Source organism: Peromyscus californicus, unplaced genomic scaffold (assembly GCF_007827085.1).
Source record: "Peromyscus californicus insignis strain IS unplaced genomic scaffold, ASM782708v3 Scaffold_13__1_contigs__length_99412109, whole genome shotgun sequence".
Lineage (NCBI taxonomy): Eukaryota > Metazoa > Chordata > Mammalia > Rodentia > Cricetidae > Peromyscus > Peromyscus californicus.
The window spans coordinates 36195534-36223521 of record NW_026294424.1 but is presented as its reverse complement, the minus strand read 5'-3'; positions in this window follow the sequence as shown (position 1 = coordinate 36223521).

Genomic DNA, 27988 nt, shown 5'->3' with positions numbered 1-27988 from the left:
TGCTACTTTAATGGAAGCATAGACCCACTGCTTCTGAGAGTTGGGGGTACAAATGGAACTCAGAGCCAGAGCTGGCAGTAAATGTACCAGTGCCATGTTGGAAACCTAAGGTGGGCAGAGCCAGCAGCCAAAGCTGCCATTTCAATCTTAGTAATGCTGCAGTTTAAAGCAATAAATTCACAATAAGGCAGATTCAGATGTGATAAACCCTAAACAGTTTACAGTGAGTGTAAAAATGTATGTAGGCTTGGAAGAAAGAAATTAAAGGAATATAGACTGTTATATAAAGAAGTAGAAAGTTTTAAAAAATAAAGTCTTTAAAGAGAAAGTAAAGGGAATATAAAAGATAAGCCACCTAAAGATGAATATTACACAGAGAATCTGGATTGTGTTGTCTTTGGGACTTTTAACTGCAGAGAGACATTTGATTGTAAAAGCTGCTGAGTTAAATATATATATATAGTATATCAATTCCAAAATTAATGTCTAAGGATACATTGCTTTCAAAAAGAGTTTCTGCTTTTGTTTTCACAGAAGATGAGAATCTATGGATTGCTTTCAGGCTAATATGGTTTGATCAAGGAAGACCCCCTGAGAGACCCAGATGATCCAACATCCAAAAACAGCTTCAAGGCAAGTTGATCAGGGAATACAGCATCACATACAACTCCAGTCAGAACTTGACCATAATTCTTAATTTTCTAAGGATCCCCATAAGAATACAGTGCCCTTTATCAGCAGGAAATAGCCTAGAAAACTATACCCACATTCCCAAAAATTAGATTATACATGTTGGTCTTTGTTTAGGGTGTTGGTTAAAAATTGATATTGGTCATAGTTAATATCTTTCTAAAAGAAGAAAGGGGGTATATGATATGAAAATATAGGATATAGACATGACAGGATAAAAGGGTGGATTGTTGAGCCTACTTTTAAAGAACAACTTGTTTAAAAATGTTTTACATTGCTATGGATTTTAGTTTATTGATACAAATTTAGAGTTGAATTTGTTATACTACATGTATATTTCTACTCTTGTCTAAGGTATTATGTTTATGTAGCTCAGTTAAATTTTAATAGATAATTAAGAAATACAGATTAATAATTAGACTTTATGATAGTCAAACTTACAGTCATGTGAAGTTTTCTAGGTATACATAGACATAATTCAATTAAGTAGGTAATCTTCAAACACTTCAAAGACATACAGAACATGGCATTTAAAATGTTTTAAAAACTTAGACTTTTCTGGACAATGAGACATGTCTGCTCCTGGCAGAATCGATTTACTTCAAAGAAGAGGATGAGCATTGAAGACACTCCATGTGGAGTTTATCTTCTTCTTGGCAAAAAATAGTCATTTGGGCAAGAAACTGTTCTTATCTGGACTGCTTGACAAATGTTGCATTGACTGGACATGCAGGACCCATAGGAAGGTGACCACCGAACTTTGCAAGGCAAAATGGTCCTTTAGGTTCCTGCTTTGCAGAAGAAACTGCCAGACATTCTACAGGACACAGAGAGAAGTGACTGAGAAACTCTAGGCTTATGGGCTGAAGATGGATGCCCCAACATTGCAGGAGAACTTTGGGTGTCCAGGCAGCCAGCTGCCTCTGTCATTCTACATTTTTGGATGTTGCTTACAATGTACTTCTTTGTTTATTTAGGTAATATTATATCCTCCTGGGGTCTTTGATGTAGTTGAACACTAGATAGTTTTAATTATAATTTTCCTTGGTTATGATAAAAGATGAATTAGACATGAAACTTTAGACTTACACATATAGGATAGATAGAATATTTTCTTTAATTTTACAAAACATAAATAGACTAGATATTGTAATTGTAATTCTTGCTTGATAACTGTTTTGCTATATGTAATTTTAATATGTTAAATTAAAACCTTCCTTTTGTTTAGACAGAAAAGGGGAAATGATGGGGGAATATCTTTCTGTACACTGCAAATATGTGTTGTTCTGATTGATTAATAAATAAAGCCTTTTGGCCTGTAGCAAGGCAGCTTAAAGGTAGGCAGGAAATTCAAAGAGAGAGATGGGAAGAAGGCAGAGAGAGATGCCAGCAAGCTGCCCAAGGAGCAACATGTAATGAGATGCAGTTAAAGCCATGGAACATGTGACAATACATAGATTAATAAAAATGGGCTAATTTAAGTTGTAAGAGCTAGCTAGTAGAAGCTTGAGCCATAGGCCATCCAGTTTGTAATTAATATAAGCCTGTGTGTGTTTATTTGGGACCAAGCAGCTGCAAGACATGGGTGGGAGAGATTCTGCAGGACTGGAGAAATCTTCTGGCTACAGCAATTTTTTTTTTTTTGAAGTTTACTTGATTGAATTCATGACAGGCTCATCATTCGCTCTACAAATTCTTAACAATACGTAAGTAGAAGAATTCGCTCACCATTCACTCTGCAAGCTCATATAATAAGAAAAAGAATTCTTCCATTACTTAAATCCTCATGTTAGAATATCTACAAAAATAAATATAATAAGAAGGAAAGTATATCAGAATTGAAGTACCTTTGACAATGCTCTAATCATGTTGGGCAATTGCAATGTTTGTCCAGAGAAAATGTATTTGAATGACTAAGATTGTGGTATTATAATAGAGGCCCACTAATCCCCTGATCAGTTAAAAATGAAATTTTCTTGAATTCACAATAATGGTTTCAATAATTGGTCCACGGAGATAGAATCATAACTGTGTCTAGAGTAACTGGGGTGGGGGGATTTGTGATTTCACCATGCTGCTTTTTGTAACCTCTGAATGTCTGTACGAAGCTTTAGTAATGTCATTGTTCCAGAATAATTATCAACTACATGAAGCGATTTTTTTTTAATTTATGAAACACCTCTTACTATAAAACATTTCTCTGGGGATCTACCCAATGTTGTCTATGTGACTTTCCTTTCATTAACTCTCAAGTCTACATGCTGATATACCTTCGGCTTCAGAAAAATAATTCAAAGATGAAAAAGTTGGAATTTCAGCATGGGGAAGAGAAGGGAATTAGTTTTGATGTGGTAAAGACTAAATTGTATCACTAATAGTTCTTTAACCTAACCAAAGTTCTCAAACATTTCTCAATTTCACATTTTTCATCTGTCAATAAAGAAATATTCAGCTAATCTCACATGGAAGCTATGAAAAAGAAACATATTTATAATTCATTTAAGGTGCATAGCCAAGGTCCTGATTCACAGTTTTTGTATTTTAACATCTATGATTACTTTTCTTTTGGCCTAGGTTCATAATGGTGAGAATAACTGAATATGAATGTGAGCATATAACACCACATGCATCACATCACTTTGCAGGCATGATTCATTTACTTGTTTATTCCTCTAACACTTTTCTGAACTTTTCTATGTGACATATCAAAATTTAGACACTGGAAAAAAGTTAGAGAATAAGACAATTGCCATTTTAACACTTTTCATTGTAGTATAGAAAACTATTGGTATCAAACTTGTAAATATTAGTGAGGTATTTACCAAGTTTCAGCTACACACACACACACACACACACACACACACACACACACACATATATATATATATATATATATATATATATATATATGCATTACACTATATATATATTACAATAATTCCTTAAATTTTTGGAATAACCTTATAAATTATAAAAAAATATTATTTTGTGTGTGTGGTTACAAATATAGTTGTACATGTATTTATATTTTTTGTAAGTATACATGTATGAGTATACACATGTACCCATGAATGTAGAGGCCAGAAATTACTGTCAAGTTCTTTTCTCTGTCACTCTCCTCCTGATATACTGTGACATACTTTCTTTAACTCAGGGCTCACTTATTTTACTAGCTTAGTTCACAAGCACACCCCAGAAATCCCCTGTCTTTGCCTCTCAAAGGCTAGGATTACAGGCAGTCTACCATAACAGCCTAGCATTTGTGTGGCTAGGGATCTGACCTCAGGTCTTGATGTTTGCATGGCTAATAATGGGAACAGTCTCCCCAAACCAGGTGCTGTTACTTTGCAGGAAACTGATGCAAAAAGATAGCAAGCAAACTCTAAACATTAGTAGCATACCTGAGTTTCAAATCCAGATAGATTATCCCAAACTGTCTTTTGCTGCTGTCTCTTTAAAAATTGAGTTTTTGGCTGCACAGAGAGAAAGAAAACTAGACAGCTGCCAATCAAGCATAGTGAGCAATTGGATGCTATTCAAAGTTTAATGGGTAGCTATTAGAAGGTTTTAAATAAGGGAGTAATGGAAATGTCATTATGCTTCCTAAATTCAGTCTGGCATGTGCAGTGGGGAAAGACCTTAGGGCAGTTGAGGAATGATGAACAGAGGTTGGGAGGCAGTTCTTGAAAGTCTTACAGGAAAAATGATGACTGGACAAACTGGTGGTGTTGGAGATAGTTACAGTTTGTTGATGTGGGAACCATTTGGATGTTTAGGACAGAAGACTCAGGAGGGAGAATCAGTTAAGAAAAGTTAGAAAGCAGAAGAGGAAACTTGGATTTTGTTTCCAAATTGGTGAATTTAAGACACATATAAAAAAAACCACCACCATGGACAAATTTCAAGTTCCATGAAAGTAAGAAGTCAATAATCGGTGAAAAATTTTGCATATTTTGTATGAATATCTTTTTCAGAAAAAGACTGAGAAAACTATCATTAAAAAGAAATGTAAGTGGGACAAAGAAGAAACTTTTATTTTTTTATTTTAGTTTTGATATTATAATATGAGTTACATCATTCCTCCCTTTGTACAAATTTTAGATCATGAGAAGATAATACTTCTAGTAGTTAGATCTGAAGCTGTCTGTTTCAAAAATGGCTTGAATATCTAAATCTTATGGCTCAATTTTGGATCTAGCCAGTCTTGGGACATGCACTCATCTAGACATCATAGATGAATGAAACAAAAGATTCTTTTTATTTTCACATCTTGTCAAATGCTGTAGGTTATAAAGCTGTGAATATAAATTACTTTGGTGTGTCACTAATCCTGATAAGCAGACTATAAAACCATGACAGTAGGAATAATGAGAACAAGGGGGCAGGACTATACTTCTTGAAACTGTAACGTCTTGAACTTCACTTTAGTTAACAGTAAAGCATATGGGCGTATTAAAAATAACTGAAGCAAATGTATCAGGGGACATCATGGAAGAGGGGAGGAAAAATGGTAAGATCCAGAGGACCAAAAGTCTGCTCTTAGAAATGTCAGGAAAGGTACACTAGTGATACCTCAAGAATATTGCTGCCTAAATAGGACCCAGGGAGTGACTAAACCAATGAACATGCTATTGTGAAAGTTGAAAAGCTCATGGAGCCCTTACCTCTAGGGGGAAAAAATAAAACTACATGAGACTAAAGACTGCTAAGAAAGGAGAAGTATTTGCACCCAGGGATGAGCCCCCTAACTGGTTATCCTATTCCAAGTGATCAGCACTGAAAACATATAAACACAAACAATTAACAGATTCAATGGTTGCATATATAGACCTATGCAATTATCTATATCTATATCTATATATCCAAATATATGGATATTTATATAACAATTAAAGAAAAAGAAGCCATGAGTTTGAGATGGAGTGAGCAGAAGGTACATGGAATGAGTAGGAGGGAAAAAAGGTAAGTGTGACATAATTATATTGTAATTAAAATATAAAAGATATTTAAAAACAAAGGCAATAATTTTTAATTAAAAAAAAAAACCCATGAAATAGTACCAAAGAGATGTGCAGTGGGTAAGACTGCTTGCTGTGAAAATATGAAGACCTGGGCATAAAATTAGCACACATATAAAAAACCAAGTATGGATGCCTATGCACCTGTAGCCAAATAATATTTAGAATGAGGACAGTAGGATCACCAGGGCCATCATAGCTCCAGATTTAGTGAATTTGTCTCAATGGAATGGACAGGGAAAATGTAATAGATTTTGGAATCATTATCATACACAGGGCATGTGAACTAGGGGATATGACAGTGCAGTTTAGAAATAGGAAAAATGGCTCATAAAGAGAGTCCATTATGTTGACAGCAAGAATCATTTCTATGCACTGCTGTACTCCCTGACACAAGCACAATGTTTATGAACAATTTAGTGAGCACATTAGATGGCATTAGGCATGCTTCTGTAGACAGGACCCTCTCACCCTTCTGAAACGCCCTGAGGTAGTTTCCTTTTCATTTCCATTTTACAGATCAAGAAATTGATAAGGGCTTAGAATTGTTGCTATTTATAGTTCTGCATCCAGTTACTGTGTATACACGTTTAATTAAAAGCTTACAATGAAGAGATTTATTCAGAAAAATTGAATATATTTTTACATTTTAATATTTTGTAGTTATCATAAGATCATTTTGTTGGTAAGACAAAGCAACTTCACTAATTCCTGTGGAGGCACCAGTGCTGCCCAAATGTCAAGTTTAAGTCAGCCCATTAGTGACAAGCATCATGAGCATGCTTGCAGCCTTATATGCCCCATCTGGGCTCCTGTTAGGATAGAGGTTTGAAAGAAGAATAAAGCCTTAATCTACATACATAATTAATTTTAAATTAATTAAAAACAATATTAATGAATAAAATTCTGTTATTTGTGAGAACTGCATTTGGTATTAAATAAATGAACTCACACTTGTGGGGTTTCAGTATATTGTTTTCATGAAATTGTCTTAAAATACATAAATATGTTAGACTATAAACAGCCACAATTAAAAATGAACCACAACTAAACACCAATATCATCTAGTTTAGTCTGAAAAAATTTCCTTAATGAACTCTGGTTGTGTAACAAACTTTAATAAATATCTTTTTATTTATTTTCCTAGTACTGGAAGGCTGAATTTAGAAGCAATTAATTATACTAATTAAGTGATACAATGCAAGTAAGAACACATTGTTCAAGTAGTAAATAACAAAGTTGGAAATCATTAACTAGTCAATGATGTTAAGAGTTTTGCACATATAGGATGCAACTTTAAATGAGTAAGCATATGATAAATAAAATAAAAGAGACACATTTTTTAAGACTAGAAGTTATTTTAAATAGCAGTATCGAAGCAGGCATTAATTCATTGATTCCTTTAGTATTCTTCTCTGGAAAATTCACTAGGCATCTAAGGTTAAATTTTGGTCTTGATGAGGGTTTTATTATATATACAAGGTTGATCTTGAACTCATAATCCTTTTGCCTTTGCCTCTAAAGTTATGGAGTGACCACCGTGTGTTGCTATGCTTAGATGAATATCCTCTATTTTATCCCACTCTAGTCTTTAAAGATAGAAGTTAACATAGGCTCAGCAGCTACTATGAAGTGATAAGATCTTGTATTTTGTACTTGCTTTGGTTTCATCACATGTAAACTTTTAGTAGTATGACAAGTGGGAATTTTCTCATACTTTTTGAAGAAAGTAAGAATGGTAACCAGTTTTATGAAGCTAAATTTTTCACATTTTAAGTCTTTGTGAGTTCATAGAAATTTCAGAAATTTCCTTGAGAGAATCTGTCAAGTCTTTAGCATTGGGGTCCATAAAACAGATGCTCTATGGGATGCATGTTCACATTTGTCAGAGCTGGTATCCTTCTTTTCAGGCCTACAAAATTAGTATTTTAGTTGCATATACCCAATCAGGAACCACTGTTGTTCAGGAGAGAAGACAGAATGACATGGAAATCTTCAAGTGACGAATGATGTTGTTTAGATAGAGCCTTGCTTTAGGTTTCCCCACTATGAGGTATATTTAGTAACAGATGAACCATCATGGTGTGTTTACTGATTACAGAATTAGTGCAGGGCTGTATGTAGTCCAACCCTTCTAAGTTGCTGAGCTCTTTGGCTTAAAGAAAAGTACAGCCCTGGTCAGCCCCAAGTCCTTCCTTTCCTTCATGTAAACCCCTAGCAGACCTTGCATCTTCTTATCATCATTACTTTTTAAGATTTATTATGTGTACGAGTGTTTGCCTATATGTATGTATCTGCACTGTATGTGTGCAGTGCCCAGAGAGGCCAGAAGAGGTTGCCAGATCTCCTGGAACTGGAGTTGCAGATATGTTGTAGGCCACCAAATGGGTACTGGGACCTGACCTTTGGTCCTTTCCAAGAGCTGCAAGTACTCTTAACTGCTGAGCAATCTCTCCAACTCTGACATAATTATTTGTTAACAGAAAAATGTTCCTTATAGTACATTAGTCCTGCTATTTAGAACAAATCCCTTTTCAATTTTGAGTGAATTATGTATAGATGATTCACCATGTTGTTAATTTAAGGAAATAAAAGCTAAGTTATTTTAGGTGTGTACAAACTTTAAAACAAATTGACACTCATAAAGTTATAATTATTTTCATTATTATCACAGTTTATTAGTACTTAATGAAATTTTCTTATTTTGTCTTTTGTCAAGAGGAGGAAAATGAAGCTTAGGGAAATTGAAGGACTTCTTCAAATTTAGATGGCAGGTTAAGAAATTGTTAAGGCAGGATTCAAATTCAGTTGTGCCCAGAGCTTTTGATTTTCACATATTAGACTATAACAAAACTGGGAGCTTTTTTTTGACATTAAAAAAGAAATATATCTTCTGACCTGGCCTTTCTTTTTCTTTTCCTGGACCTGAAACACTAACCACTCTTAGCTTTATATTTTCCTCACCTTTCTTTTCAGGTATTAGTCAAACATGTCCTTTCCTTCCTCCATCTAACAGTTATATAAATAAAACCACTGTTGTAGTTTTGGAGTCTTTTAGATAGGCTCATTGAAAAGGTACCCTAATTACCACACCCAATGCCCAAATTCAGTTGGAAAAAAACAGGTAGGGCCTTGCCCCAACTCCCTAGTGACAGTTATGCCTACCTCTTCAGAGGTGCTGAAGATGAGAAGGGGAAATAGAAGCTGGTCATGAAATTTAAGGTCACAAAGAAAAGAAAACAGTCCTTTTGGTTGAAAGCCAAAAGTACCATTGAGTCTCTTGGCAGCTTCCTCCCCGCATTGGGAAGAGATACCAGACATGTTTGGGGGCTGTTGTCTTTCATCTGACTTCTAAATGACTTTAGGGATGTTCTTCAGAGGGGGTGGTGTTAGAGAAGGAACAAAAGCCTATTAGGGGAAACCACCTGGGCAAGACCATGAAGTTCCTAGCCTTGGTAGAGAACTAACATTCCAATTGGCTTGAGTCAATAACCTGGCTAAGGGCCAATTCTAGGAAGGTTGGCTCCCCTTAAACCATGCTAAAGGGTTGGGGAGAATAATTAGTCAATTAAAGTGATAATGATTATTTTTTTCCCCAGAATTCCTACCCCTAGGGCAGCAGTTTATCAGTCCACAGCTATGCAACTTCATAAGTCTGCCCAATTTTCTGAATTATTAAGAAAGATGTAACTTCACCTTTTCTTCTTTCTACCCCTTTTCTAAGCATGCTTTCCCTTACACTGTGGGTTTCTCCAAAATTTTGGCCTTCCTTTCTCTCTAACATAGCCCACCATATGGCTGCTCATCCATCATGAGTCTGACCTCCCTGCCAGCTCAAACATCATGCCCTTTTCCCTCTAATTCTTCATTCTCTTCTCTGGGTAATTACTAGGATTGTATAGCTTGCCTTCCCTGGGATTTTTTCCTTTAAACTCTAATAAAATTGTCCTCAAGCTTAAAAAATTAAAATAAAATACCAATATAATTAGTTAATATATATGAGAGTGTATTCTAATTATAAATTTGCACATAAAATGATCATGCTTCAAACTCGAGATAATGCATTACATTAATATGTAGTTAATATTGACATGAGATCACTCACCGTATTTGCCCCAAAGGCTGTCTTTGGAGTATAGACTTGATTGCTTCATTTCTGTTTAAGTTAGCTGTTGACTATTACCCTCTAGCAGCAATGGGACAATCAATGAGTAGAGTAGAAATTTGGAAGGGGATATACTTGTCTGATGGCTCTATTACTCCCTAGATGGGTGAACATTATTAAGTCATTCAACCTAAGTGACCTAATGTTTTCTCCAGTAAGATAGAAATCCCTGTGATTTCACTGCTGGGCAATAGAACTCAAACTACAGCACAAAGTAAAATAAAATAAATATTGCTTAGAGTTCTCAAGGGAAACAATTTTTAGGCAAGACACATAATTTAGCAAAAATAATTTGTTCATAAAGAATAAGAATACAAGTTTCACTGTGTTGATAAACTGACACTCTGGAAAGAAGAGAAAAGCTTCCTTGGGAGTGTTTGCTGATTCCAGTGATGCAAACACTCCCTAGTATCCAATTTCAATCTATCAACCATCCCCATTGAGTGCCCAAATCTTGATAATCTTTCCTTTTCAGCCAATAGAAGCTCATTTCAGCCCCCAGTGAGTGTTCAATGGAGCATCTTCCTTTCTAGCAACTTCCTTGATCAAAAAGATTGAAGAAAAAAGTGTAAATTACCTACTAGAATTTTTACATTTGCAGGATAAATTTCCTATAAACACAAGTGCCTTTTTAGTCCACATTTCTACTGACGGTGATACTTATTCTATCTAATAGATTTATAAACTGTACAGTATTTGGAAACATTGTGTTGTGTTAGGATTCTTTCATAGAACCACAGCTTGATACACAATATCACATTCCTATTGTACCTTAGGAATCACACAATGAATAGAGTAGAATTGAATACCAATGTGTTTTTAAAAGTCCCAGGAGCAATAATAATATGCATGCTGTGATCAATATGCAGACTAAAGCAGTCAATCTACAGGGCATTAATTTTCCAGTAGTATTCATGGACTTCTCGTGAGGCTAAATAAAATCAACATTATTTTAAACCATCTTATTAAGGATTTCATTTATCTTTTGTTAGCTATGTTTTGTGTTTTTCATTTTTCTTTTTCAATATCCTTTTCAAATCCATTATAATGCCATTCTTACTTCATATTTCCCTCCACCTTCTAGTCATACATTTGAGTTTCAGTTTTACTCTTTTATATTAAATCTCCACTATTCTTTCCTTCAAGTCATCTTTCTTCAGTTAATGCAATTTTATGCAACAGAGGCCATTTCTGGTTTTGTTTTGGCATCAGTGGCTGTCCCTAGACAGATATTCACACTTTAGTCTTATGAATATTAACAAATGAATAGAGCCATATAAATAGCATCTTAACTACAGATAAGAATGTGTCCACCATGCTAAAAAACATCCCTCATGTTGTGTTTTGATTACTTCTGTACTATAAAACAATTATTATCATTATTTAATTTAATGATTATTTCAGTATGTTTTTTAAAATGCTTATAATTTTATTACATATTTACTTGTGTCTATATTTATTTATAGTGTGGTTAGAGAACAATGTGGCAGGACTTGGTACTCTTGTTCAACTAGGTGGATATCAGGGATTGAACTGAAATCATCAGATTTATCAGCAGTTCCTTTGATACTTTGAGCCATGTTGCTGGCTCACTCTAATCTTCAATTCTACTTGTAATCATCCACTGTATGTACGGAAACACAGAGTATATATTATTTTGTGCCTGATTTTAAAAAATGTAATATACTGTTGAGATCATTTATTGATTTTTAACATTTTATTCTCATAATTAGTAAAATATAATCTAATGGCCATAGAACACTGTTGATAGTTTCTGTGAATGGGATTTTTTGTTATTTTTGTTTTCAGATTGTGGTATTGATAAGTAGTGCTGTCATCAGCATTTCGATTCAAATATCATCTAATATATATTTATGTGCTTTAAAGATAGGGTTACTAGTTTGGGGGATATTGCTAGATCCCAGGTTAAGTATATAGATAATAGTATGAGAAACAACCAGACATTTTCTTGAGTTATATAACATTTTCATATATATTGACTACATGTGAGAGTTCCAATTACTCCATCTATGTCCATATCATGGTTGACACTTCTGACTTTCTAACTTTAACCATTTCAATGAACACACAGTTGAATGTTATTTAAGTGTCTATTTATTGAAATCCAAACAGTCAGGTCCATTTTAATGTGCTTTTTAAATTTTCATATGTCCTATTCTGTGAAGTCAGTGAATTTTAGTCTCCCTATTGTTTTACACTGTTCACTTTGGCTATTATTGATAGGCATTTCTAATGTGTTCTAATCGCTCATTTTCTATCAGAGATATAGATTGGAAACCCGTTCTCACATTCTTTCACCTGTTCTCATTTGCCTGCCCACAGCCTTTGTAACAGAGAAGACCTTTCTACCCTTTAGGAAATCTAAATAGATGCTGATACCACCCACACCCTCACCCATTTACATGTCTCTATATATGATATATAGGATATAGAGAAAGGTGAATAATTACATAGATACAGAAAAAAATACAGAGACTGAATAGAGAGACAGAGAGAGGAAAGAACTCTCTTTTTCTTAGGAAATGTATAGATACACATGTATTTGTCCTTTGAGACTTCTTTAGAGGAGAGGATAAAATGAAAATAGAATTATAAAAATGATTGTTGATGAGTATTACTGAACTTATAAAAGGGAAATACTTTGCAAAGATAATCACCAGAGCACCTCAGAGCAGAGGAAATTCAGTAATGGGTTACATGCAAGGCAGATATACATGCAATCCTATTCCAATTTGCACGCACTGTCTTGACTGCGCTCTTCAGTGTGTAGCCTTCAAGGGTGCTTGGAGAAGTGCAAGAACAGCAAACTCTTCGTACCATGGGAGTCTGTGCTTCACATCAGGAAAGAAGATCCTCCTACCCACATTGCAGTGGTTCTCACTTCCTGAAGGGACAATTCTACTGCAAGTGAGTAGGACACAATGCAATCCTCAAGTTTCTACAGCTGAGTCTAGGCTGCAATTGATATTGATTGACTTCTTCCATATCCCTTAGAGAATATCTTGCTCTGAACTCTCACTGTTTCTGCTGTCTTGGATACTTTGTGAACTTAACCTGAACTACCCTTCCCAGGGGTGTCTAAGACCAAATTTGTCCCATTTCAGTATTCAGTATTCAGTGAAAGAAATATTCAGCTTTCTGCACATATCCGTGCATAGCTGAAGATTCTTCTTTTGGACTATCAGATGATTCTCAGAGTTCAAAGTACCGGGAATAATCTATGGTTTCTATCTTCATGAAACTGTCGCTGGGTTTCCTCTCCAATGTCTGTGAACTCCAAAGCCAAATATGGCCACTGCAGTATAAATCATCCATTTTATATAGTCATCTATATAATGACATAGTCATCTATATAATGAACCACACACAAGTGCCTTTTTTACTTTTGTTCCTTTATCAGGTCTTAAACAAAAATAACCCATGGTGGATGGAGAATAACGCTAGAGTAACTGTTAGGTGATGAGGGACTTATGTCCATGTCAGTGCAGCTAATTGTGTACTCTGGTGGTTTGAAGATAAAGGCCCCTTTAGGCTCATGTTTGAATACTTTGTCCCTTGTTGGTGAATCTGTTTTAGAAGACATAAGAGGTGTGCCTTATTGAAAGAGGTATACCACTAGGGGCTACCTTTGAGGTTTCAAAAGACTTGTGCCATATCTATTATGTTTTTCTCTTTGCCTCACGGTTGTGAATCAAGATGTGAGCTCTCAGCTTTCCTTTCATTCTGTCATCATGGACTCAATCCCTCTTAAGTCAAAAGCAAATTTAACACTTTCTTTAGTAAGTTGCCTTGGCCGTGGTGCTTCATAACAATATTAAATCAACAACAATATTTAAAAAGTAGCAAAGACATATCCTCTGTCTATTTGTGGACATAGGGACCATTCTCATCCTATTATTGTTGATCTTGGAGTACACACTGTCCTTTTGAGTTAGTGATTACCAAAGGACACACTTTGCAATGCATGATTCTGAAAGAATTATCACTTAGAACTGTACTGTGAACTATCTTTTTCTGTGGGGACCCAGTTTAACACCAAGAGCATTTTTCAAATGATATGCCATTACTCAAAGCATGCAAAATGTCTTCGTTCCAGAATATGCCCTTGGGAAGTAGGTAGCAACAAGCTTTTCTCACTTTTGCTTCATAGTTAGAATTATTATATATAATAATAATATATTAGATATTATCAAAGATACATGGATCATTTGATCACTTCATGGAATAGCTCATTGATATATTACATAATGTCATTTAACTCACTCATAGTAATCAAAAGGAAGAAAAGATTCTAAAAGTATTTCAAATATGAAATTTTAAAGATATTAATTTTGGTGTTTTATGAGTCTAATAATTAAGGATAAAATAGGATATCTCTTCAATGTAGGCATTCAGTTATTATTTCCTAAACTCTATGGTGGAGAATGTATGAAGTCTGGACTTAATGCATATTGTTGACATAAACAAGACCATGTTAAGGACTTCAATGCCTCAAACCCACAGAAATTGCCAGGTTATAGCCTGATAAAGGGGAGGACTGGCAAAACCTTCCCCTAGTCTAAGGACGAGTACTGACCATCATTTGACCAGTATTTATAACCAGTGTGTGGAGAACTTCCCGAATCCTGGATGACTCTGTAGTCTGTAGGAACTATGAAGTGTAGTTTCCTCCAACCCAATGGGTGAAAACTGAGCATGTTTTCCAATGGAGACCTTGTACCACTAATATTAGCTAACCCATTTCTTCTTATTTGTACTGTATAATAAAAACACTGAGTTTTAAGTTTGGTGTTAGTGAATCTCCATTAGATCACATGACTCACTTGATCCCAGTTTTTTCTCTATGGGTATCTGTCATATCCTATTTTATCCTTCATTATTAGATTCATAAAAACACCAAAATTAAAATCATTATATTTGTAATAATTTCAGTATCTTTTCTGCCTCTCTATTAGCCTGAGTGAGTTAAATGACATTATGCAATGTATCAGCTAGCTATTCCATAAAGTGATCAAATGGTCCATGTGTCTTTGCTAATACCTAATATAGCCCTGAAGCAAAAAATGATAAAAGTCCATTGGTATGTCTTTCCTAAGGACATAATCTGTTTCTTTCCCTCTGTTTTCATTGAACTGAAGAGAATATATTTTCCCAATCCATAGCCAAATACGGCATACCCTTTGATCAATTATTTTCATAACATGGTAATTGCAAGTCTATTCTTTCAGTGATTTCTTAAAATGCTTTTTATCTTGTTGCTATAGGGGTAAAACTTAAAAAAAAATGTGGTCAGCTCACCCTGGTTTCTCTAAATATCTGTCAGTGGCCCTAATACTTTCCACATTGTCATCTCCTTGCCAGAACATAACATAAGTTATGATAATGTTTTAGTTTACTTCTTTTCCAACAAGAAAGAAGAGTAGCTGCATAGACTTATTGTAATATATCTTACTTTATAAGGATTCAATGAGAAATGGCCCATTGGGAAATGATCAATAAGTAAGAGCATCCTCAGATCAATATTAAACTGAATTTATGATGACTCCAATTATTTTTAGGATTCATAAGTGGATGACTCTAAGAGAAGGATCTTTATGATGCTTTTAGTCTGTGTAGGCATGTCATTTCAGACAGCTATTGTTGGTCCTTGAAATATCTGACTGTTTCTCTCTATCTGACATGCAACTAAGTAGATACATACAGAGTTCCTTAGGGAAATAATTTAAACTTACTACAAAGCATATTTGTTATGATATTTTATAATTCTTTCTCCTAGGCAAGTTGCCAATTCTGTAGTCAATAAGAGGAAGGTCCAGGAATATCACAATTACTTATGAAGATTTTACTGTGGTAAATTCTTTCAACTTTGTTATCATCTATTTATCTTTCTGAGAAAATACTTTTATGTATATCTGACAAAACATATCATTTATCTATCTATCTATCTATCTATCTATCTATCTATCTATCTATCAATCTACCTACCTACATTTTCTACATTCTGTCACTTATCTATCAGTTATGAAATCTATCCTCTGCTGATACTCTAATGAAACTCATTCCTCTGCCACTAAAGATAACATACCGTACTAATTAGGATATCCAGAGAAAAGACTGTCCATTATGAAAGTCTCCTATCAGGTGTAAATGCATTTATACCAGTATTATTATGTTACTAAATAATTAACATGAATGTTCCCCCAAGAAATAAAGAATATATGTATATCTATCACATTAAGTAGCTAAATGTGGAAGATGGCCTTTTAATTGCAGTTCCACTCTAAACCAAAATGAATTTTGTGTTTGCAAATAAACATAATTTCCTAAAATTTTATTTTATTAACTTTTTAAAATGCTTTTGAGGGAGAAAGATTCTTGAGAGCTTTCAGAGGATATGCTCTTGAATATAGGAATAAAGGTAGATTTAGTCACCCTTAAATTTTACAAGATGGTTTTTATGTTCCTTATTTGTTTCTCTCTTAATATCCTTTCCTTCTCCCCTCTCTCCCTTCTCTTTTCCTGTGTTTGCCTCTCTTCATTCCTCACTGTCTCTCTGATCCTCTGCTTTCCTTTCCTTATTTGCTCTCTCTTTCCCTCAGCTTTTCTGTATTCAGTTCAAAGGTTTGCAGTGTTTGTGAAAACACACATAGTCAGCACCCAATAGATATTAATTACATGCCATAATTTCCTAAAAATCTCTCATTTTTTACAATCAATGGTATTTCATCAACATCAATAATATATTTCTTTTTGTAAGCTTACTTTTTCCTATGTTTTATCTCAAGGTAAGCTTTATTTGTTCAATATTTTAAACAGAAATATTTTCATGATGTTTGTATTATGAAGGAAACATTTTAAAATGACTTCAAATTTAACAATAGGCCTGTGCTTAAATCCTCCCCTTCAAAATTTTGTGATCATATATTCCTTTCATTCTCATTTGAGAAGAAAATATCTTTTATGATATCACAATATGTTTTGTGTTTTCTAAAATTTCTATCTCTTTAAAAATACTGTTTTATATGGAATTTTAGATTATTTTATTATTTGAGAACTTCACAGATGTAAGTAATGTCTTTAGATGAAAACCTACACCCCATGCCCTTTTCTTTACTTCCTACAATATACCCCACTATACATTATGACAAAATTATACATGCTAATGTGATGATATGACTTTTTGATGCATCATATAATACTCATATAAAATTATGTGTACCTATCAAGCATTCTTTCTTCATGGTGACATCTTTTGACAGTAAATTCACACCCTTAGGTTGGCATTTCCTCACACCATATACTTCTCACCTCAGGTTCTATTATCCATTGTTCTAGTCTCTAACTTTACAATATTAGCCTTTTTAGTTTCCATATGTAACTGTTACGATTTATTTGTGTTTATGGTCTGGGGCTTCTTTTCATTTACTATAATGATCTTTGATTAGATCTATGTTGTCACATGTAGTAGAGGCTCATCTTTTTCAGGACTGAGAAGCATTCTGTTATGCATATGAGCTCCTTCTTTAGAGCAATTGGTACTCTGCTGGTCATTTTCATTATTTCTGTTTCTTAGCAACTGTGAACACTGTGACAGTGCTCCTGGAGATACAGGTGTATCTCTTTAGATATTTCATGTGTTTGAACACACACCCAACAGTCAAATTTCTACTGTATAGTAATTCTATTTACAAGTTTTTGAGGAGTTTTTATACTATACTTACTTACATTTCTGCCAAGACTATGTAACAGTCTCCTTTCTCTATGTTCTTGTCATCTCTTGTCATCATAACTTTTTTGAGACATCCGTTTTCTTCCTTCTTCTCTTTTTATATTAAAAATAGATTCTTCTCTCATATAATACATCCCAAACACAGTGTCACCCTTCCACTCCTCCAAAGTACCCCCCAAATCCCTTCTTCTCCAGATCCACTCCCCCTCCATTTCCTCTTCAGAAAAGAGCAGGCCTCCATGATATGACAATGAAACAGAACAAAACAAGATACAATAAGAAAAGGCAAAAGCCCTCTTATTGAGGATGGACAAGGCAACCTAATAGGAGGAAAAGAGTCTTAAGAACAGGCAAAAGGTCAGAGTTACACCGGTTTCCCATGTTAGGAGTCCCACAAAAATGCCAAGCTAATAGTCATAACACATTTGACAAATTCAGAGAAAATATTTCATTATCTATCCTATTTTGGTGAGTTCAAAATGTACCTAAATCACTTTCTATCCTAACTTGTATTACAAACAGAAAACTGTCTTATGATGTCTTTCATACTTACACACTTAACACCTCTTAGTGAGTTTCTTTTCTGAATTTCTTAAGAAGGAAAACTATAACTATAACTATCTAATCTTCAACTCCCTCAGAGACCCAAGAAGGAAACAATACTACCTAGTAAAACAGGAAGTGAAAACAAGTGACTTCCAAAAAATGAGTTATGACAGAAACAGCCAGCTTCCTGGACAGTCACCTGAGGGGTCTCTGCATACTGGGGCATCATTTTTGGCCTACAGGCTTAGCGTATCTGACAGACTCATTTGTGAAGTAGGATGTACACATGGCCTACAGCTCGACCTCACATTCAGTGCACGTATTCCATGTACTAGATAAACTTGAATTCCACCAGTGTCCTGTCATGATTCAGGATTTTAAATTCTGGAAATTGCTGGTATTTTTAGAATTTGGCTGCCCATTCTTCTCAGCTTGTGGATGGTTTCATCTTGGCATCCCATTCTTCTCCACATTCCATTTTTCTTGGTTTATGAGTGGCTTCATCTCCTTTATTAAATGCCAGTCTACCATTGAGAGGTTAGACTCCATCAGCCTAGCTACTCCTTCAAGAATAACATTGGTGATGTATTTATTGCTTATATATATTGTATATAGTTACTGTACTTATTGTATATAGTTTTCTATATCAGTTATACCTTTTTTATTTTTATTAGACAAAAAAGGGAAAATATGGTGATATTTTATTTGTGTTGAAATGTGGTGATATTTTATTTGTGCTTTAATAAACAAAGTTTGCCTGGCAAAAAAAAAAAAAAAAAAAAAAATAATCCAGTAATATTAAAAATTAAGTAAGAATATATCTAAAACTGCATAATATTTATACAATCTTGAATATAACATAAGGATAAAAGACTGCTAGTCACAGTATAAATCTCCTATAGAAACACATCAGAATGATTGTACAACCCATTAAAATATGTCATCATCTTAGCAAAAAAAAAAAAAAAAAAAAAAAAAAAAAAAAAAAAAAATAGTCATAACACAAATGCAAAGGAACTGGTGCAGACTCATGCAGGTCCCATGCTTGTGGGTTCAGTCTCTGTGAGCCCAGTGAGCCCTGCTTAATTGATTCCATGGAGCATGTTCTCCTGGAGTCCTCTATCCTCTTTAACTCCTGCAGTCTTTCCCCCTTTCTTCTGTGGGGCTTCCCTGATCTCTTAGGGGAAGGACCAAACAGCAACCTCAAATTTAGACTCTTTCTCTGCATAATGTTTCACTGTGGGTATCTACATCAGTTCCCATCTGCTGTCAGAGGAAGTTTCTCTTATGAAAATTGAGCAAGGCACCAATCTATGAATATAGCAGAATATCTTTGGGAATCATTTAATTTATTTATTTTCTTATTTTATTTTTATTCATTTTTTATGATCAATTGTGTTTGGTTCTACTCTAAATCTCTGCATTATCCAGTCTCAGATTTTTGGCCATTCAAACAGTGTTGGGCATGAGCTCCCTTTTGTGGAGTGAGCCTTAAGTTAAATCAGACATTGGTTGGCCACTTCCACAAATTCTGTACCAGCACTGCCCTACCACAACTTATTGGGAAGACAGAATGTTGGATGGAAAGCTTTGTGACTGAGTTGTTGTCCAGGTTTCTTTTTCCATAGCCTGCAGAATAAATTCTCAAGCCAATGAGATTAGAATGTAGGGGTGAAGGCTGCAACCCTGCACCTGACCAACCTTTCTACATTCAATGACTGAGTGGATGTTGTCCTCTGCAATGGAGTCCCACTGTCAGTTTTTAAAGGGTGATGTTCTTTCCTAGCATTATCCTTGGTTGTTTGGGGGAATCACCACAGGACCTCCTTGATCAACAGTTCAACAAAATATAACCCAGCACCACCACTGGAACCCTTGTCTGGCAACAAAAAAAAGAAGCCAGTTGAGAGTATTCTCTATTACTAGGAGTCCTCACTAGGGTCAGTCTCATAGATTCCAGAAACTTTCTACTGCACAAGGTTTCCACCTCACCTTACAAATGTCCTCTAATTACAGCTATATCTCCATTCACTCTCTCCCTCCATCTCTCTACCCTACACCTGGTCCCTTCCACTTCAGTCCCCACTTGCCCCAAGTCCACCTGCAGAATCAGTTCTATTTCCCCTTCCCAGGGAGATCCATGTTTCCCCCTATAGCATTCCTCTTTTCCTCTCTGTGTCTCTGGATTGCAGCTTGATTATCATTTACTTTACAGCTAATACCTATTTATAAGTGAATTCATATTATATTTTTTTCTGGGTCTGGGTTACTTCACTCAGCATAATTTTTTTCTAGATACATCCATTTGCCTGCAAATTTCAGGATGTCATTTTTTTCCACTGAGTAATACTCCATTGTGTAAATGTACTTGGAGGCATCCATTTTCAATTGGATATGGCAATGCTGTGACTTTGTTTTGCATCTTCTTGATCAGTTCTGTTGAATATTTTCATAAATAACTCTTATCTATTTGAATAATGTATCTCCTTTTGAGAATTGTCTATGTAGATATATTGCCTGTTTTAAGTCATATTATTTTGATTTTTTCTATTGAAAATTTTTATTTCTATTATGTTCTAAATATCATCTCATTACTAAATATATAGATTTCATGCATGTTATTCTATAGGCTTTCTCTTCACCTTGTGATGATTTCATTTATGATACTTAGGCCTTTTAGCAAGATTTAATCCCATTTATCTTATTTTTTGTCTTGTGTCCTGTATTTTGTGATCTCATAAAAATTTCTTGGCCATTTTGATGTTTTGACATGTTTTCATCATGTCTTCTTCCAGTATTTATATAGTTTTAGGTCTTACAGTTAAATATTCAGTACACTTTGATTTGATTTTTACAGCATGCAGAAAAGAGTTTAACAATGCTTGCTATAGATGAGAACATCCAATGTTGAAAAGGATGACAACAGTTAACCTGATAATGACATGAAAGGGGATAATCTCATGGAGTCTCAATCCTAGAGAAAGAATTATAGGAAACTGAAGAATAAAGAGAGGGAGAGAAATGGACTTGCCCAGAGAAGTGTCACCAAGTTGTTTATCCAATACCAAGTGGTTGTACAACAACAGTGTGTGTGTGTGTGTGTGTGTGTGTGTGTGTGTGTGTGTGTGTGTGTGTGTTCAACAACTAAAAAATAGATGTCATGAATTTGAGAGAGAAAACTTGGGGGTGGAATATGGGAAAGGTTGGGGGAAGAAAGAGAAGGGGGAAAAGATTCAATTGCATTCTAATTTTTTTAAAAAAATTACATGGTTATAATGCATTTTCCTCACACATTTCTTAAAAGTCAACTAGCTTTAGAAAACACGGGTTTTCCTCTAGGTTCTCTGTCTGTTCCCTTGGTCTCTGGTATGTTTTCATGTCAATACCATGCTGCTTTAATCCCTTCAACTTTTGAAGTCAAGAAACATAATTTTGACTTTAATACTTCATGTAATTGAAATTATTCAATATTGATCTTTGTAAATTCAGTTTGTCTGAGAAGATGCCAAGAATAAATAGATATGTATATAACATATCTGTATACTTTTCTGCTGTATGCAAAGTCCTTGATATCTACAATTTTATTCTCTGCTTTAATTGTTCTAACTTAAATTGTGTGGTATTTTATATCTTGAGCTTGGCTAGATTCAGTTAATATCTTTAAAGTTCATTCTTTCTTTTAAGTGTGATAGGGTTTTTCTTCTTTCTAGAGACTGTGTTATTCCACTGGATAATACATCCAAAGATGGCCACTGGCTTGATTCCATATTTTGGTTATTTTGAATAATATGCTATCAACTTGAGAGGCCAGATGTCTGACTCTATAGTCGAGATTTTGTAACATACAATAGTTTTATTTTTAATTTTTGTAAAAGATGTTTATTATTTACCATATGTGCTACAGGAATACTTTACATTCCTGCTGATAACTTGTAAGGATTCCCTTGTCCTTTGTCTTTTTAAGTATGGTCATTGTAACAATATACGGAAAAGGATGAAAAACAGATACAGAGGACATTCAGTATAATGTGAGTCTCACACCAGTGAGAAGAGAAACAGTAACACTAAGCAGAAACAGTACTGCAGTTTCAAGATGGTACCATTTCAGACATGAAATGCTGCATAGCAAAGTTACTCACTGAAGTAGTTCTATCTCTAGAAGAGTTGGTAGCATTAGAAGCCTACCTTGCTTAGTTCTTGGCTGAGAGCAATGCACATAGACAGAAGCATCTTTTGTCTTGGTACAAATGCAATGTGGATCTACAAGAGCAATATCTAGGGCTATTCTGCAAGAGTAGCAGCTAAGTTGAACCAGGAAGTTTATAGCCATTTCTTTAATACATTTTTTTAGTAAATGTATTTATGATTACTCACTTCTGTTGCATGTTTCAATAGTTGTTTCTGCTTATTGATGAATAAGATGTAATTGCATGAATATACAACAGTTTATGTATTTCCCTATACATAGACAATCTTGTTATTTCTTATCCATAGCTATTATGAATAACACAGCTGTAAAATATTCTTGCATGAATATTTTTCTGGTCTTATGTTTTCAGTGTTCTTATGCAATGACATAACTGTAAAATTTCAAGGTCATAAGCCTGATGTAGATTAAACTTTGAAAGAAGTCACTGTGGTGGTTTAAATGAGATGTCCACTATAAGCCTTGAGCATTTGAATGTTTGCCCCGTTGTTGGTGTTAGGAATGTTTAGGAGATGTAGATTTTTTGGAGCAATGTCACTTGAGGCAATCTTTGAGAAACCAAAGACTCACATCATTCCCTCCCAATCCTTGCTCCAGCTTAGGGCTCAAGATGTGAGTTCTCAGTTGTTCCTGCTGCTATGCTGTGCCACTGTGATGGCAGCTAGACCTCTCACCCTCTGGAAATACAGGCCCCCAAATAGACTCTACCTTCTGTAAGTTGCTGTGGTCATGATGTTTTATCACAGCAATAGAAAACTAACTAATGCAATCACCAAACAGATTTCTGAATGCTTACATTTGACTCACACTATATGAGTATCAAATTGTCCTATACAGAACTTTTGGATTTTTGCTTTCAATTTTTCTTGAATTGCCTATTCATGCAAACATGTATACATTAATCTTAATATAGCTTTACATTTATGTTTTCTGCTGGCTCAAGTCATTGGAAGTATTTGTGTATGTGAATTGGCCATTCTTTTGTAAATTAGTTTTTCAAGTGTTTTGTAAAAGTTTTAATTAGTTTGTTGTGGTCATACTCTAGAATAAATGTAGTTTCCTATTCATAAATTATGATTTCCATTTTTAAAACATTAATGTCATTTTTAAAATAGGGAGGGGGCGTAGAATTTAAATGTGATAGAGTTTCCAGGAAGGATGGAACTGTGTCCAAATAGGCTTAAGTTAAGGAAGCTGGGCTGGAGGTTCAATGGCATTTAGGGGTGAAGATACTCAGAGGGTTTTTTTTTAATTTTTGAAATTTTTATTATATGTTTTATCTGAATGTATGTCTGTGTACCAGGTGTGTACTGAGTCACTAGAGAGATCAGAAAAGAGTGTCAGATCCCCTGAGGCAGGAGTAACAGATGTGGTAATAGAATCTGATGTCTGGAAGAACCAGTGCTCTTAAAATCTCCAACACTAGAGGTTTTCTTTAAAAGAAAGAACTACCTATGACACCAAGCTATGGAGCACCAGGCTTGCATTCAGCTCTTACACATGCATGTGAGCAATGTGGAAGTGGAGGTGTTCTGTTGCACTTCAAATCTGTCCCAGTTAAGTAAGGAAATCACTGAGACTCTCACACCAGTTTGCATTTCCCTCCTGACTTGGATGAGATATTGTATTTCATGGATAGCCACATTTTATCAGATATAACTATAGTGACAATCTTCTTAGTATCAGGCTTGACTATTCATTGAAAAATATTTTGCGAGGGGCAAACTTATTTTAAAATTCAATGGAGTATAACTATGACATTACTTTTTGTTTTGTGCCTAGTGAGACTTCAGCCCACAGTATCTTTTCCCTTTCCAATGTTTATAATGTTGAGATACATTTTGTCTTACCTGTCCTTTATTAACCTTCATTTTCTCTATCTCTTCCTTCCTTCCTTCCTTTCCTTTTCTTTCTTTCTTTCTTTCTTTCTTTCTTTCTTTCTTTCTTTCTTTCTTTCTTTCTTTCTTTCTTTCTTTCTATCTTTCTCTTTTTTGCAAAAGGGTCTCATGTAGCCCAGTGTGATCATGTAGCTGAAGCTGTCCTTCAACACCTGATCCTCCTGATCTAATTAAGTGCTAGGATTATAGTCACATGCCATCACATGTAGTTTGTTGATAGTGGGGATGGACCCCAGGGGTTCATGCAGGCACTGTACCAACAAAACTATATACCTGCCACCTTTATATTTTCATCTGTAAAACTTTTGTTATTGGGTTTCAGGTCATGACAATACTGGGTTTATTATTATCATTTTCATTGTTATTATCACAAAATGAACAGGGCTTAAGAATTCATTTGTGGTTCTCATTTTATCTTACAGATAGCCTCCTGTCCTAGAAACTTTTGTTTAGATACTTTTCTTTATTATCTTGAGATTCTGTGGTATCATGTTCCACAAGACTGCAAATGGACTGACTGGCTAGAATTCTTGACATTGCTGTGTCAGTTAACTGGTCCTCCTTAAAGCAGGCCACTGTGTCCTGACCATGTTTATTTCCTGTGATGGTCAAATCGAGAAGTGAAAGCTTCCCAGCATGTTTGTTTCTGACATTCTCAGCTTTTTCTATTTCCACATACATAGGAGATCTAGCTTTTCTACTCGATCCAGAGAGGTTTGGCTAGTCTTGATAGAGATGTATCAATGTATGAATTGATATTTTGAGAGCATATAATAAAAATGTTGTGTTTCCAACTCTTGAACATGACATAGAGAGATAATCTTCACCTTATGTCTTAGAATTTCTATTGCTGAGAAGAAACACCATGACCATGGTAACTATTACAAAGGAAAAAACATTTAATTGAGGTGGCTTATATTTTTAGAGGTTTAGTTCATTCTTACCAAGGTGTGACATGGTGGCATGCAGGCAGACAGGATGCTGGAGAAGTCACTTGAAGTTTTACATCTTGACTTGCAGGCCATAGGAAGTATTTTGTCTCACTGGGCACAGCTTGAGCATATATGAGACCTCAATACCTGATTCCACAGTGAAATACCTCCTCCAACAATACCACACATACTCCAAGAAGTCCACATCTCCTAATAATGCCACTCTCTTTGGAGGCCATTTTCTTTCAAACTACCACATTCCACTCCCTGGCCCCTAAAGGCTTTTAGACATATCATAATGCACAAATGCATTCTGTGCAACTTGAAAAGTCCCCATAGTCTAATAAGAGTCCCAAACTTACTCAAAAGTCTAAAGTTCAAAGTCTCTTCTGAGATTCATACAATCTCTTAACTGTAATCACCTGTAAAATCAAAATCAAAAAGCTGATCACATACTTCTAACATATAACGGCATGGGATATATGTTCCCATTCTCAATCATAGGGAAGGGGACATAGCGAGGAAATACTGAGGAAAACAAGACTAAAAATCATCTAGGCAAACTTTACACTCTGCATCTCTATGTTTGATATTAAAACGCTCTTCAGATCTCCAACTCTGTTCAGCTTTGTTGACTGCTACACATTTTTTTTTTCTCTTAGACTGTTTCCACTCCCTGTTAGCAGCTTTACTCAGCAGGTATTCCACAGCTCTTGCATCTCCAACATATCGGAGTCTCCAGTGCAATCTAAGGCTTCAACTTCACAGCTTCATGCAATGGGCTCTCTATGCCTCCGTCCAGGGACACCCCTGACACATGCTTGGCCTGAGCAGCTTACCTTTTTGTCTTGGGAACAAACTCCATAGCTCCTTTCTTCTATCTTTAACTCCAGAACCATGTGGCTGAAAGCTGCCAAGTTCTACTTCTTGCTGGGGCTGAAATATGGCCCCCTCATTCAATTACATCTTCACTAGCTTTCTGTTTTTCATAGTTCCCTTCACTGCCTAAGTTTGGTTGTCCTGGGACTTGCTCTGTAGACCTGGTTGGCCTCAAACTCACTCGGAGATCTGCCAGCCTTTGACATAGGAGTGCTGGGCTTAAAGGGGTGCACCACCACACCCTGATCTAAGCTTTTCTTTAATTTCTTTTGCAAGTTGAATACTTAGCTGGGTGGGATCTTGCCCTGAGGTCACCACTCTTTTTATTCCATTTCTTAATCTGTTTATTCGAAAAGAGAATTTAGATCTGTTCCACTTCCTAGTGGTCCTTTTCTCCTCAGATTTTGTATTTCATATTTACCTTGCTCAGCTTGCTTCTTTTCATTATAAATTTTCATTAGAATTACCACCAATAACTACACAACAGAATCTATACTAGGCTGTTTTGATATTTCCTCTGCCAACAGAAAAAAATCCAACGTCAGTCAGTATTTTATTTTTCCTCTTTCTTATTTCATAGCCATCATCTAACTCAAACTAATTAAACAATATTTTTATATCTATAATCCGATTATATTTTTACTATAGTTCTACAAATTAGGAAGAACAGAAATTTATGCTAATGAAGTTTGAAAGAAGAGATTTCACTGTAAATGTTAATTAATCTATAACATAACACCATGTAAATACCTTAGAATTGAAATTATGTGGCAATTATATATGTTTAGTATTTTAAGACTTTGTTTTGCTATTTTGGGAAATAAACCTTAAATATAAACTTTTCCTGCTGTTCAATACTAAAATACCTAATTACAGGACAAATAAAAAGATTTCTTTATTTTAAATATTGAGTAACTTTCCCTATGAGAAAATTATTTAAAATTCACATTTAAAAGGACTACTCACTATATTCATACTTTCTTACATTCAAAAGGTAAGACCATTTGCCCAGTGTTGTTTAAAACAATATCATGTGATCCTTCTAAAAGTTATTCAACAACTTGTGAAATGTTTTAAATATTTTTAGCTTCCTTGCTGCCATAGAAATGGGACTTCTTTTAGGCAAAATCAATTTATAAACTTGACTCTAAAATTGCATCATCAGGCATTGTAATGCAATTTTTAATGAGGTCTTCCAGTAAACCAAATAAACAAGATGTGACAATAGTTTATATAATAAAATGGTAACAGTGTCTCTAATTTTCAAACTAATTAGGTTTTTAGAAATTTGGGTGTTATCTTAAATAAATATGATTTAACTACTGCTGAAATATATACTTTTGACTCAGTCTTGATATTTGCCAGTTTGTTAACCATGTCTACTATTCGAACTGTTTTATGGAGATCATCAAACATTGATTCTTTTGGTTGAATTATGCATCTCAGTACTCACTTCTTTGACATGCCTTCACCATCTACTGTCTCCTTGTACCTCCAAAGTTTCTGCACTCTGTTCCCTTTTTGACATGTAACTCACTGACAGCCAGAGGACCTCAGAAGCCTGCTGCCTGCCCAAAGCTGTCTTAAAACGTACCATGTTGTTGTGCCAGGCTCAGTGACAGCACATAAAAGGCTCTGGAGTATATTAATATCTCACTGTACTTTTCACTCTCTGTATCCATCAGGAGTCTCCAAGGCAGCAGAAACACAGATACAGAAAGGGGAAATGAGAGAGTGAAAACGAGAGTGGGAGAGACTTTAAAAACCAGAGTTGGTTCGTGAGTTTTGGGTACAAACAAGTTTGAATTTCACAGGGCGCATGGCAGGCTCAACTGTGCAGTAGTTTCTTTGTTATGCCTTGAGGTCAGGTTCCTTTGGGAAATTCTAGTATTTTCTCATAAGT